The 12,078-nt window shown below is 35.9% G+C and overlaps 1 long non-coding RNA gene across 1 annotated transcript in view; it reads right to left on the bottom strand.

Moving 5' to 3' along the window:
* LOC105465327 (uncharacterized) overlaps positions 1-12,078 on the bottom strand; it is a 77,327-nt gene that overhangs the window by 5,197 nt on the left and 60,052 nt on the right. Inside the window, exon 2 of the long non-coding RNA XR_977485.3 lies at positions 8,851-9,016. This is a non-coding gene — a long non-coding RNA (uncharacterized lncRNA). The remainder of the gene's footprint in view (positions 1-8,850; positions 9,017-12,078) is intronic.

Here is a 12,078-nt window from a genome sequence, read left to right as displayed (position 1 = left end):
CACCTGTGGGATGCAGCACAAGCAGTTCAAAGACAGAAGTTCATATGGTAAATGCCTACATTTAGAAAAAGAATCTCAAATAAACAATCTAACTTTATACCTCAAGGAACTAGAAAAATAAGAACAAAACTGAGCCCAAAGTTAGCAGAAGGAAGCAAATAACAACAATTACACAAAAATAAAGAAAGACTAGATGGACAATAGAAAAGATCAATGAAATGGAGGTTTCCTTTGAAAAAATGAAAAAAAGTAATCAAGTTGTACCTAGGCTAACCACGAGAAAAAGAGAAAGGAGTCATTGCTATTTCTCCATGTATACAATAAAGCTAAAAATCAATGATATCCCAGGGATGTAATTTTATCACTGATATCACAAGGATTTTTTTTTATAAAATTATAAATAAAAGTGGAGTCATTACAACTGATACCACAGAAATACAATGAAAGGATGGTAAGAGACTACTGTGAATGACTGTATGCCAATAAATCAGATAACCTAGAAGAAAATGTACAAAATTCTAGAAATATACAACCTGACTAGATATAAACCTACGCATATACAAGGCTGGCTCACGAAGACAGAAAATCTGAACAAACCAATAATGAGTAAGGAGACTGAAATAGTAATCAAAAACCTCTTAACAAAGAAAAGCCCAAGATCAGATGACTTTGCAGGTGAATTCTATCAAATATTTAAAGAAGAATTAACACCAATATTTTTTCAAACTCTTCCAAAAAAAAAATAGAGGAAGAGGAAAAGAACAATTCCACACTCCTTTTATGAGGGCAATAAGCCAGACAAGAACACTATAAGAAAAGACAACTACAGGCCAATAGCCCTGATGAACACAGATGCAAAAATCCTCAACAAAATATTTGCAAACTAAATTCAACAGCTTATTAAAGGGATCATTCTCTATGATCAAGTGGAATTTGTCCCTGGAATACAAGAATGTGTCAACATACGTAAAACTATAAATGTGATATCAAATTAAGAGAATAAAGGACAAAACACATATGATCATCTCAGTAGATACAGAAAAAACATTTGACAAAATTCAACACACTGTCATGAAAAATTCTCAACAAATTAGGGAGTGCACCTCAACATAATAAAGACTATACATGAAAAGCCCACAGTAACATTATCATCAATTTTGAAAAATTGAAAGCTATGCCTCTAAGATCTGAAAAAGGCAATGGTTCCCACTCTCACCACTTTTATTCAACATAGGACTGAAAGTTCTATACAGGGTTTGGAATAATTAATATTGTACAAATGTCCACACTGCACAGAACAATCTATAGGTTCAATGATAATTCTATCAAAATTCCAATGACAATTTTTACAGAAATAGAGAAAACAATCCTAACATGTATGGAATGACAAAAGACACAATCTTAAGGAATACAAACAAACTAGAGGCATTACACATCCTGATTTCAAAGTATATTACAAAGCTATAGTAATCAAAACCCTATGGTATTGCCATTAAAACAGACACATTAAGCCAATGCAACAGAATATCGAGTCTAGAAATAAATCTACACATGTACAGCCAACTAATTTTTGGCAAGGGTGACAAGAATACACAATGAGGAAAAGATAGTCTCTTTAATAAATGGTGTTGGAGAAACTGAATATCCAGATGCAGACAAATGAAAGTGTGCCCTTATCTTAAACCATACACAAATATTAACTCAACATGGATAAAAGACTTAAAGATAATGCCTGAAAAAAAAAATCCTGAAAGAAAACATAGGAGAAAAATCTCCTTGTCATGGGTCTTGGTAGTGATTATTTTGAATATAACACCAAAATCACAGGCAAAAATAACACAAAAAAGCAAAAGCAAAGCAAAACAAACAAAAACACAAAAACACAAAAACAAGTGAGGCTACATCAAACTAAAATGTTTTTACACAGCAAAAAAATAAAAAATAAAAACAAAAAAAGTCAATAAAATGGAAAGCCTATCTATAAAAATGGGAGAAAATATTTGCAAAGCATGTATGTTTTAAAGAGTTAAATCCAAAATATATAGGCAACTCATAAAACTCAATAGCACACAAAACCAAGTAACCCAAATAAAAAGTAGGCAAAGAACCTCATGAGACATTTTTCCATAGAAGACTTAAAAATGGCCAAAGGTATACTAAAAGGTATTCAATATCACTAATCATCAGGGAAATGCAACTCAAAACCACAAGATGTCACCTCACACCTGTTAGTATGGCTATATCAAAAAGACCAGAGATAACAAGTATTGGTGAAGTGTAGAGAAAAATAAACCATTGTGAAAAACAGTAGGCAGTTTTCTTAAAAAAGTGAAAATTGAACCACGTGGTACAACAATCCCACTAAGTAGTAAAAATCCAAAGAAGTGAAATGAGTATCTCAAAGGTATATCTGTGCTCCCATGATCATTTTGCCATTATTTACAATACCCAAGATATGGAAACTATGTTAAGTGTTTTTTGACAGATGAACAGACAAGGAAATATTTGAAACAATATCTAAATAATGTTTTCATTTAAAAAATATGACAAATGCCTATGTAATATTAAACAGAAAGGTAAGACCACGTTTGTATACACTATTGTAATATTTGAGATCATTCAATACAGAGACCATCTTAAAAGCTGCAAGAAATAATAGTGTAGACAGCCTTAGAAACTACAAGTATTAGATTAAAAATTAGGTTTTGCAATGGCTACACTGCATACCAGAAGGCAATGCAATAATATTTATGTGTTGACAGAAGAGAAATTTGAACATGTTTTTAATCCAGTAAAACTATAATTTAAATAGGAGGGAGAAATATTATTCTCAGGCATATGAGACTTTATAAAATTTACTATACAAACTTTTCTTTGAAAACACTCTTGAAGGAAGTACTCAAACAGAAATAGAAGCCAGATCCAGGAAGAAACAAGATATAGATGATCACACTGAATAAATTAGTCTACAAATCTTTTAGTGGTTTAAATAAACAATGTCCTGAACTAGGAAAAGAGCAGAAAAACGTAGTTTTTGTGAGGTTAGGATTTCAGTATATAGAGAAAAAGGTGAAAAATAAATGGATATTGATGAAAGAAATGGATATCACGTGTGTATGTATATGTGTGTATATATATATACATATGTGTATGTGTATGTGTGTATATATATACACATACATATGTATATACACACACAGTTAACCCTTAAACAACATAAGGGTTGGGGTGTTGACCCCGTACACAGTTGAAAATCTACATATAAATTTGACTCCTCTAAAATTTAACTATTAATAGCTTACTGTTGAATGGAGGCCTCACCAGTAACATAAACAGCCAAGTAACACATAAATAAGACCTACATAAATTTTAATGGATTAATGACATATCTTTTTCTTATTTTTTGATATTTTAGGCAATACAACACATCTATGAGTTTTTTCAAATTGTCAGAAGTCTCCAACAAGTTTTCCAATATATTTATTGAAAACGTCTGCATATAATTGGACCTATGCAGTTCGAAACTGTGTTGTTTAATGGTCAATTGTAGACTAAAGAAAAATACAGATATTTACCATAATGCAGTGATATTAGAAATCAACAAAAGACAAATATTTTATAGCTAAAAAGTTCCACGTGTTAAAAAATATATATTAAATGATTCTTCATTGAAGAGAAAATGTTTAGTGAAATAATCCATAAAATGAAAGTAATTTAAGAAGTTTGTAACCGGGCGTGGTGGCTCAATCCTGTAATCCCAGCACTTTGGGAGACCGAGACAGGCGGATCACGAGGTCAGGAGATCGAGACCATCCTGGCTAACACGGTGAAACCCCGTCTCTACTAAAAAATACAAAAAACTAGCCGGGCGAGGTAGCGGGCGCCTTTAGTCCCAGCTACTCGGGAGGCTGAGGCAGGAGAATGGCGTAAACCCGGGAGGCGGAGCTTGCAGTGAGCTGAGATCCGGCCACTGCACTCCAGCCTGGGTGACAGAGTGAGACTCTGTCTCAAAAAAAAAAAAAAAAAAAAAAAAAAAAAAAAAAAGAAGTTTGGTATACAGCTGAAACTCTGAGAAAAATATTTGTGCAACTTAAGCTGTAAGATGAGCAAAAAACTAAGTGCAACGTAGCAAGAGAGAATTTACTACAACAGATTAAATATTTAATGAATATACAGATTAGAAGAAAATATAATTCTATAATTATGATAACAAATATAGTATATAGGATATAATACGATATGATAATCTTGATGTATTGTGGTAATATAAAGATAATATAAACAGTAACGAATTTGAAACCTTAGAAGAGATGCATTATTGGAAAAATACAAGATACTAAAATTTATAAAAGAAAAAACTTAAAAAATTAAATCAATATTGAACAAATTAAAATAATGAAAGACGCTCTTCCTTGCATCACTCCCTACCATTTCAGAGTCAGGTAGTTCTATAGATAAATGCTATTTTAACATGCCCTTTCAAGGAACATATAATTCTAACTTATATATATTGTTAAAGATAGTAAAAAATGAAAGTTAGCTGCTCCTTTCATTTGTCAAATTAATAGACTGGTATTACAGTAGCAGAAAATAAAATTACATTCTTTGCTATTTATAGGTGAATGTGAAACCTGAAAAGCTAGAAATGTGAAGGGGGTTCCTTGACCAGTGCTGGAACCAAGACTGGCTGCATAACTTACAGGGCTGAGTGTAAAATGAAAATGAGTGAGCCCTTTTTCAAAATCATTAAGAATTTCAAGATGGCGATAGCAGAGCATTAAGCAAGCATGGGACCCTTTTATGCATGAGGCGCTATGCAACTATGACCTCACAGGTCTCTAATTCATAAAGCTGGCCCTGGCTGAGCCACTGGGGGGGGGGTGTGTGGGATATTTAGGGGGAGTTCATACCTTGGAAGGGGGACTGCTTAGCAGGCACTGATGTCACAGCTAAAGACTGTTGAAAGAGAGACCAGAGGAGAATCATCTGGCTTTTTCCTCTCCTCTTTTCTTCCATTCCCCATCAGTGCCTCCTATCTACCCAGCCTAACTGGAAGCCAAAAAGTATTATAGCACTGGAATTTCATTCATGGAAGGTCAGTTCCCTATATTAAGAAACAGACCAGGGGAAGGGGAGGAGGAAAAGCAGACCACTTGGATATTAGAACTGAGTGAAATACAGTCTCTACAACAGAAAGGAGCAAAGTAGACAGGGGACAGAGGCAGAAATAATAAATAATAAAATGAGGGACAAATCTTATCCTTATCCAGACTGGCTACCAGAGCACCATGTGACTTCATGTATCTGAGATAAATTATATTAAACGAATAACAATAAAAATAATGAAATAGAAACTCATACAAAATTTTCCAAATTAACCAATCTATTGTAATGCATGATTAATTATTTTAAATGTGATCTGTGGGTGATCAGAGAAGCAATTGCTCTGCATTTTGATAAATCCACAGTATATCCATGATATCACATTATTTCTGTTGACCAAAGACGAGACCCAAGTTAAATGCAAATTTTCAGTGATTTGGTTTTACATAATTAGCTTGACATTTTGAAATTTTGAAATTATTAATCATTTCTCTGAACAAAGACGTACTCAGAATCCCAATTGTTTAATTGGCTAAAGAGAGAAAGGGAATGATGGAATATAAACATATACCCAGTGCTCAGCATGAATCAGGCCCATTTTCATGTGTTAATTCATTTGATCTTTCCAATAACCCTGTGAGGGAAGAATCAGTGGTAGCCGTAATTTACAGATGAAGAAACTGATGACCATAATGGTTAAAAGCTTGCCCATGTCTCACTGCTAGTAAGTGGTAGATCCAGGAGTTGAAGTTGCTCATCCTCTAATGAAAAATGAATTAGGATGCTAAGAAACTGAACAATTGATGGGTGACTTTTGCCCTGTAAATTCAATCTCATGTTTTCTCTAAGTTAATTGGTTTAATCACATACCAGGGAGGTTGAGAAAGATTCTTCTCTCTTGGCTTAGAGTAGATTCAAGACACATGGGCAGACTCTGATCTCTGTCAGTCTCTATCCTGGGTCCTGTGTGATTTTCCAAAAGAAGGGATGCCTCAACCCACAATGGAAGATTGCTTCAAATATGTCCTACCACAGGCTACAGCAAATAATGAAGGTCAAGATAAATCTGAGAACACAGGTTGTTTACTTCGTGGTTGTAAGTAAATCCTTTTAATTCCTTTGACTGAAAACATTACATTCCACCTACGTCTATCTTGATAGCTTGGGATTCCTTTTTATCGTTTATGTTTATGAGATGGCCTCTTCAGTTAAAACACCTTGAATGGGAGCATGAATTTCCTGAGATGTGCATATAAAGCCATTAAAATGTTAACATTTTCATTATTGTATATATATTTGAATTGAAAAGACAATTACTAACAAGGTTAAAGTCAATTTTTAAAAAAGAAATGAAAATATTCCATCTTCTGGTCATTGTCCATTAGTACACGGTTGTCTGCATTGATTACACACAAAATTTTTAAAAAACATATTCATTTTGAGGTAAATGTCTTTTCTTGATTGACTTGCTCAGTGATTATAGGTTGAGCTTTCCAGTACATCTGAAATTTACTTGCTTCTGCTTTGATTATTTTGAACGGGAAGGAAACAGCTCCGAACAGAAAGAATCATTCTGGAATGAAACAGTGGCTTTACTTCTACATCTATTCTTCAGGAAAAGAACTTGCTTTGTTTACCGCTGTTATTTCAGGATCTGCTTCTCTTACTTTGCTAAATGGCAGTAATTCCGCCTTAGAATTTCTCGAGGAAAATAAAGCTTAAATGTCAGAATCAAGACCAGCGATTAAAAAGAGGTGAGGCTAAGGTGAAGAGTCCTTAATCCTCTAAAACAAATCTCTATAAAATCAAAAGGTAACTGAGAATTCTGAAAGGATTGTGCTGTTTGGGGAGGTTTAAAGTTGTCAAGATGATATAAAATAGGAAAAATGCAGTAATTTTCTCCAATCCCTTTGCTAGTCAGTAACATGTATCACAGCTGAAATGGCAGAGGTGACATTTGCAGAGAGATATACGGTGTGAACAAGCTCCTCAGGTGTGCAGTCAGAACAACAGGCGGCAACCCAGCTGGGCACAAATGGTGCTATGGTCTGAAGGTTTGCTCTTCCAAAATTGATATTTTAAAATCTTAATTCCTAAGGTGAGAGTATTAGGGGATACGGATCCTGTGGGAAGTGGTGAGATCATGAGGGTGGAGACCTCATGAATGGAATTAGTGCCCTTATAAGGGGCCGAAGAGAGCAGAGTTGTTCCCTTCTCCTAGGTGAGGACATCGTGAGAAACAGCCATCTGTGAAACAGGAAAAAGCCCTCACCAGATGCTGAATCTGCTAGTGCCTTGATCTTAGACGTGCCAGCTTCTAGAACTATAAGCAATAAATTTCTGTTTATAAGCTACCTAGTGGATGGTATTTTGTTATAGCAACCCAAATGGACTAAGACACACAGTTAAAGAACAAAGGCAGTACAGAGCCCAGGGAGATATGAGGAGGCAGTAAAGAAGAGGTTCATCCCTAACAGTCATGATTCCACTTCTTATCTCAATGAATGTTTTCTTCTCTTAGGTCCCCACACGCCAACTATTTGTGGTATCAATTCATTCACATTGGGTTTACTAAATTATTATTTGAAGCATGATATATTTTCAAAAAAGAAAAAGACAAGCTAAAAGCCCAACAAAGTAGCAAACTTAAGCTTTACAGAGTGAGAAGTTTCAATGAACTTTCCTTTCTGTCTCTGGGAATTCTGTTTCTTTCCCCTGCCCAATCTGTGCTGCGAGTGGTAACAAGTGCCCCTGAGCTGGCTCTGACAGACCCTTCCCCTTTGCCCAGACAGCATATCTTTAAAGTTATTTTAGTTACTTGTATAATAATATATTTAATAATTATAATAGTTATGCATGCTTTTTGAGAATTTGTCAAATTTTGTAGAATTACAATTTTTGCAATCCATTTGTCCATAATAGCTAATTTGCACCTTAGATGTAAGTTTGTATACGCACACACTCCATAAATTGGTAGCTCACTCAATATAAAATGTGCTCCTCTACATTCCTGACTTCAAGCACTGCAAATATTTTCTCTCACTGTTCAATATTTCTTCAAAACACCATTTATAGCTACTACTTAATATATCATCATGTAGATACGTTATAGCCTCTTTAGCTATTGAACAATACTAGACACGTTCATTTCTTGTGAAGGTCACTTATGTCTACGTTGTAATTTAAAATTGCAAGGAGTTTTTCTCTATTATTTTCTTTTCTCCCTAATATGGGTGAGTTGTTTTCCAATTTTACATCCACAAAAGCATCTCTAGGCAAAAATCCTTTGTGTGATTTTTTTTATGCCTGACCCTTAGCAATTATAAGCCTTTTTAAGGCAAATCTTACGGGAGAAACCTTGCCCTCCCCACCTCAGACGTGGTGCACAGCCAGTGCATTAGAATGTTCTGGAGGGAGTTGCAGTTAAGGACTCAGGCCCCTCCCTGGTGAACATTGCTGTTATGTAGATCTGCATTCTTAGCCCAAGTGTCTCCACGGAGACCTTGAGTTCTTGGCTTTCAGCCACGCTCACTCAGTGTTCCTCTGCTCCTATGGCTTCCCTTCCCTGTCCCTCTTTCTCACTCTGGCATCCTGGGTCCTTAAAAAAACAGGAGCCTTTTGTTTAGTGTTCCTGGGCAGTGGGAAGACTTCTCTGGCCTGCACTGCATACATCACATTCCTGACCAGTGCTATCCCATGAGAAAAATTAACACTAGGGAGCTGGCGCTTATTTTGACCCTTGATTACATTATCACAGTAGGTGAACAAAGGCTTGATTGTTAGTTTCATTTCAGCTCATTGTCCTGACAGACCACCTGGACACCTGGCAGCTCCACACTAGTAGGAGTTTTCTTCCATCTTACAGATTATGGTTGAGAGGCTTAGCGCTGTCTTACTCATACTTTTCAGACTCCTGAAGAAAGAGGAAAAATAAGTTAATTAAAAATGAAAAAGGGTGAAATTATGAGGTTAACATTGACAGGACAAATGTTCTCATTGAAGAACTGATTCAAGCATTTTTCATCTGCATATCACATTCAATTTGCAAGTATTTTCTCAAGTAGCCTTCACGAACAGCTTATAAGGGTGGTATATATTTACCCATTTCACAGATGGAAAAATTTAGATGTCAAATCAAAATAACAATGTCCTGAAAATATTCTGCTCTTTGTCTGCAGCAATAAATACACATAAATTTCCTCTTGATGGACAGTGGAATATGTTAGAAAGAGGAGAACCTGTATTTCTCATTATATGTAAAAACACTGTGTGCAAACAAATACTGAACACAAACATATATCTGCTCAGAGTTCATAGAGCCAAGTGAAACATCATTCTTCTTGATGTTTCCTCAGAAATATGTTTTTGCCCTTGGGGAGACAAGATTTTCAAAGGAAGCAAAAGTAAAAATCCTGACGTTTATTCTCGTACAGTGTCTCCTTCTCCAGTTGGAGGTGCTTGTCAAGAGAACTTTATTCATTAAAGGAAGAAAAGCATATTTAATTCCTATCAAGTTGAACACGAAAGTTTGGGCATGTGGAAAGAACACTGCAGAATAATGTAAGAAATGCACCTGCTTCCTGGTCTCATTTGCTTTACCATTTTCAATGACTCACCCAGGGGAAAATAAAATGCCAATAATAAGATGTACCTTTATTACGCAAGAGAAAATAATGCAAAACAAGGCATGATCTCCCTCCTTTAAAAGATATTTATAAAAGACAAAACAAAAATGTAGAATATGGGTTTTGGAGATGCCAGGGAGATAAAATATAAAATAGATACATTAATTATGAGCAGGCATGTTTACTAGCTTACAGCTCTAACGAATGTTCACCTGCATTCTACCTCTTTATGTTAATTCTTCTATTTTAGAAATTTATATTTGAAGAAATCTCAGAAAAATGACCAATAAAATGATTTTTGTAGCTATTGGTGAAAGGACATTGCTGGTGGTACATAAATTAGGCCTGAACCCCATATTTCATTAATTAATGTGGTAAGTTTGTCAGTGATGGTTTGAGTGTGCCTTATTCAAGTATGAGTTAGACTTTTCAGGATCTTGGTGGACTAATTTATTTAGTCTTCATAGATTTTTGAGAGCCAATATTAGCTGTGTACTGAGTTAGCTTCCAGGTTCATGAGATTCTCTCACCTCAGCCTCCCAAGTAGGCTGGGACTACAGGTGTGCACCACCATGTCTGGCTATTTTTTGTATTTTTTGGTAAAGGCAGGATTTCATTATGTTTCCCAGGCTGGTTTCCCAGCTAGCTTCTAGGATAATGAATAAGAAAAAAGCAAAACAAATCAGACCTCATGCCAATGATATAAAATCAGATATCAGAGAAAATAACTAGAATATAAGAAATTGAAGCCACATTGTCTTATAAAGTGCTGTGGAAACCTAAGGGAAAAAGGCTGAAGCCCCACGAGACAAATCAGGTTTTTCTACCTTCCCGAGTATCCTACTGTGGGTTAAAACATGACAAAATCAAGAGTGTTCAGATAAGAAAAGTAAAATTGTATGAAATAAGAGAAACTGTCAGAGCACTTTTTCAGCATATAAACACTTAAAGGGCATTCATCATAGAGTCTGTATTTGATAGCCAAAGTTAAAATGTTACTTTGTATTTTCAACAAATAATATCAAACCATTTATAATTGTGATATCAAGGTTAATTATGTTGTGCTTCACAGGAAGGACAGCTGTTCAATCAAAATGATGTATGTTGATATTTATAATTGATAACTCCTGAATGTGATGTTGATTACAGAATGGCTTCTAGGTGAGTTTAATTTACAAATACTAGCCCCATAGTTCAATCTAGTTACTTTTTGGAATACTAGGCATTTTATAGGAAGTATGAGAGAAAAATAAAATAACGTATGTGGCACTTTACTTTTACTTAGGCCCACAGAAAGTCCCAAGGTAAAAGATTGTCATAAGTTGATATTCTTTCTCAGACACAATAGCTGTGATAACGTGTAGGTGCCCTGGCTCTGCTGATCTTCCCTTGTTTGTTACTTGGATCATTTACATGCAGAAAATGCCCAGGATTCCTGGTGGCTCTTAAACCATCCTTAACAAAGGTAGGTGCACTCTACAGCAGGGGTCCCTGACCCCTGGTTAGCAACCAGACAGCACAGCAGGAGGTAGCCACAGGCAAGTGAGATAAGCTTCACTTGTATTTCTTTCTTTCTTTTTTTTGGGGGGGGGAAGGTCTCACACTGTTGCCCAGGCTGGCGTGCAGTGGCAGGATCTCAGCTCCCTGCAACCTCTGCCTCCTGGGTTCAAGAGATTCTTCCACCTCAGCCTCCCAAGTAGCTGGGACTACAAATGTGCACCACCACGCCTCGCTTTTTTTTTTTTTTTTTTTTTTTTTGGTAAAGACGGGTTTTCACTGTGTTTCCCAGGCTGGTCTCGAACTCCTGGACTCAAGCAATCTGCCCACTTCATCCTCCCAAAGTGCTGGGATTACAGGAATGAGTTACAGCACCTGGCCAAAGTTTCATCTATATTTACAGTGGCTCCCCATCGTTTGCATTACTGCTTGAGCTCTTCCTCCTGTCAGACCAGCAGTGACTTTAGATTCTCATAGGAGCACAAACCCTATTATAAACTGCACATGTGAGGAATCTAGGTTGTGCACTCCCTATGAGAATCTAATTCCTGATGATCTGTCAACATCTCCCATTGCCCCCAGATGGTACTGTCTAGTTGCAGGAAAACAACTCAGGGCTCCTACTCATTCTACATTATGATGAGTTGTATAATTATTTCATTACCTATTACTATGTAGTAATAATAGAAATAAAGTGCATAATACATGTAATGTGCTTGAATCATCCTGAAACCATCCTCCCACCCCAGTCCATGGAAAAATTGCCTTTCATGAAACCGATTTCTGGAGCCAGAAAGGTTGGGAACCGCTGCTTTATAGCATCACCATCCCTTGACTGACAGTGACTTTTCTA

This window comes from Macaca nemestrina, chromosome 13 (genome assembly GCF_043159975.1).
Source record: "Macaca nemestrina isolate mMacNem1 chromosome 13, mMacNem.hap1, whole genome shotgun sequence".
In the NCBI taxonomy this organism is placed as follows: domain Eukaryota; kingdom Metazoa; phylum Chordata; class Mammalia; order Primates; family Cercopithecidae; genus Macaca; species Macaca nemestrina.
The sequence above is the reverse complement of the archived record's forward strand: the minus strand, read 5'-3'. Positions and strand labels throughout refer to the sequence as shown.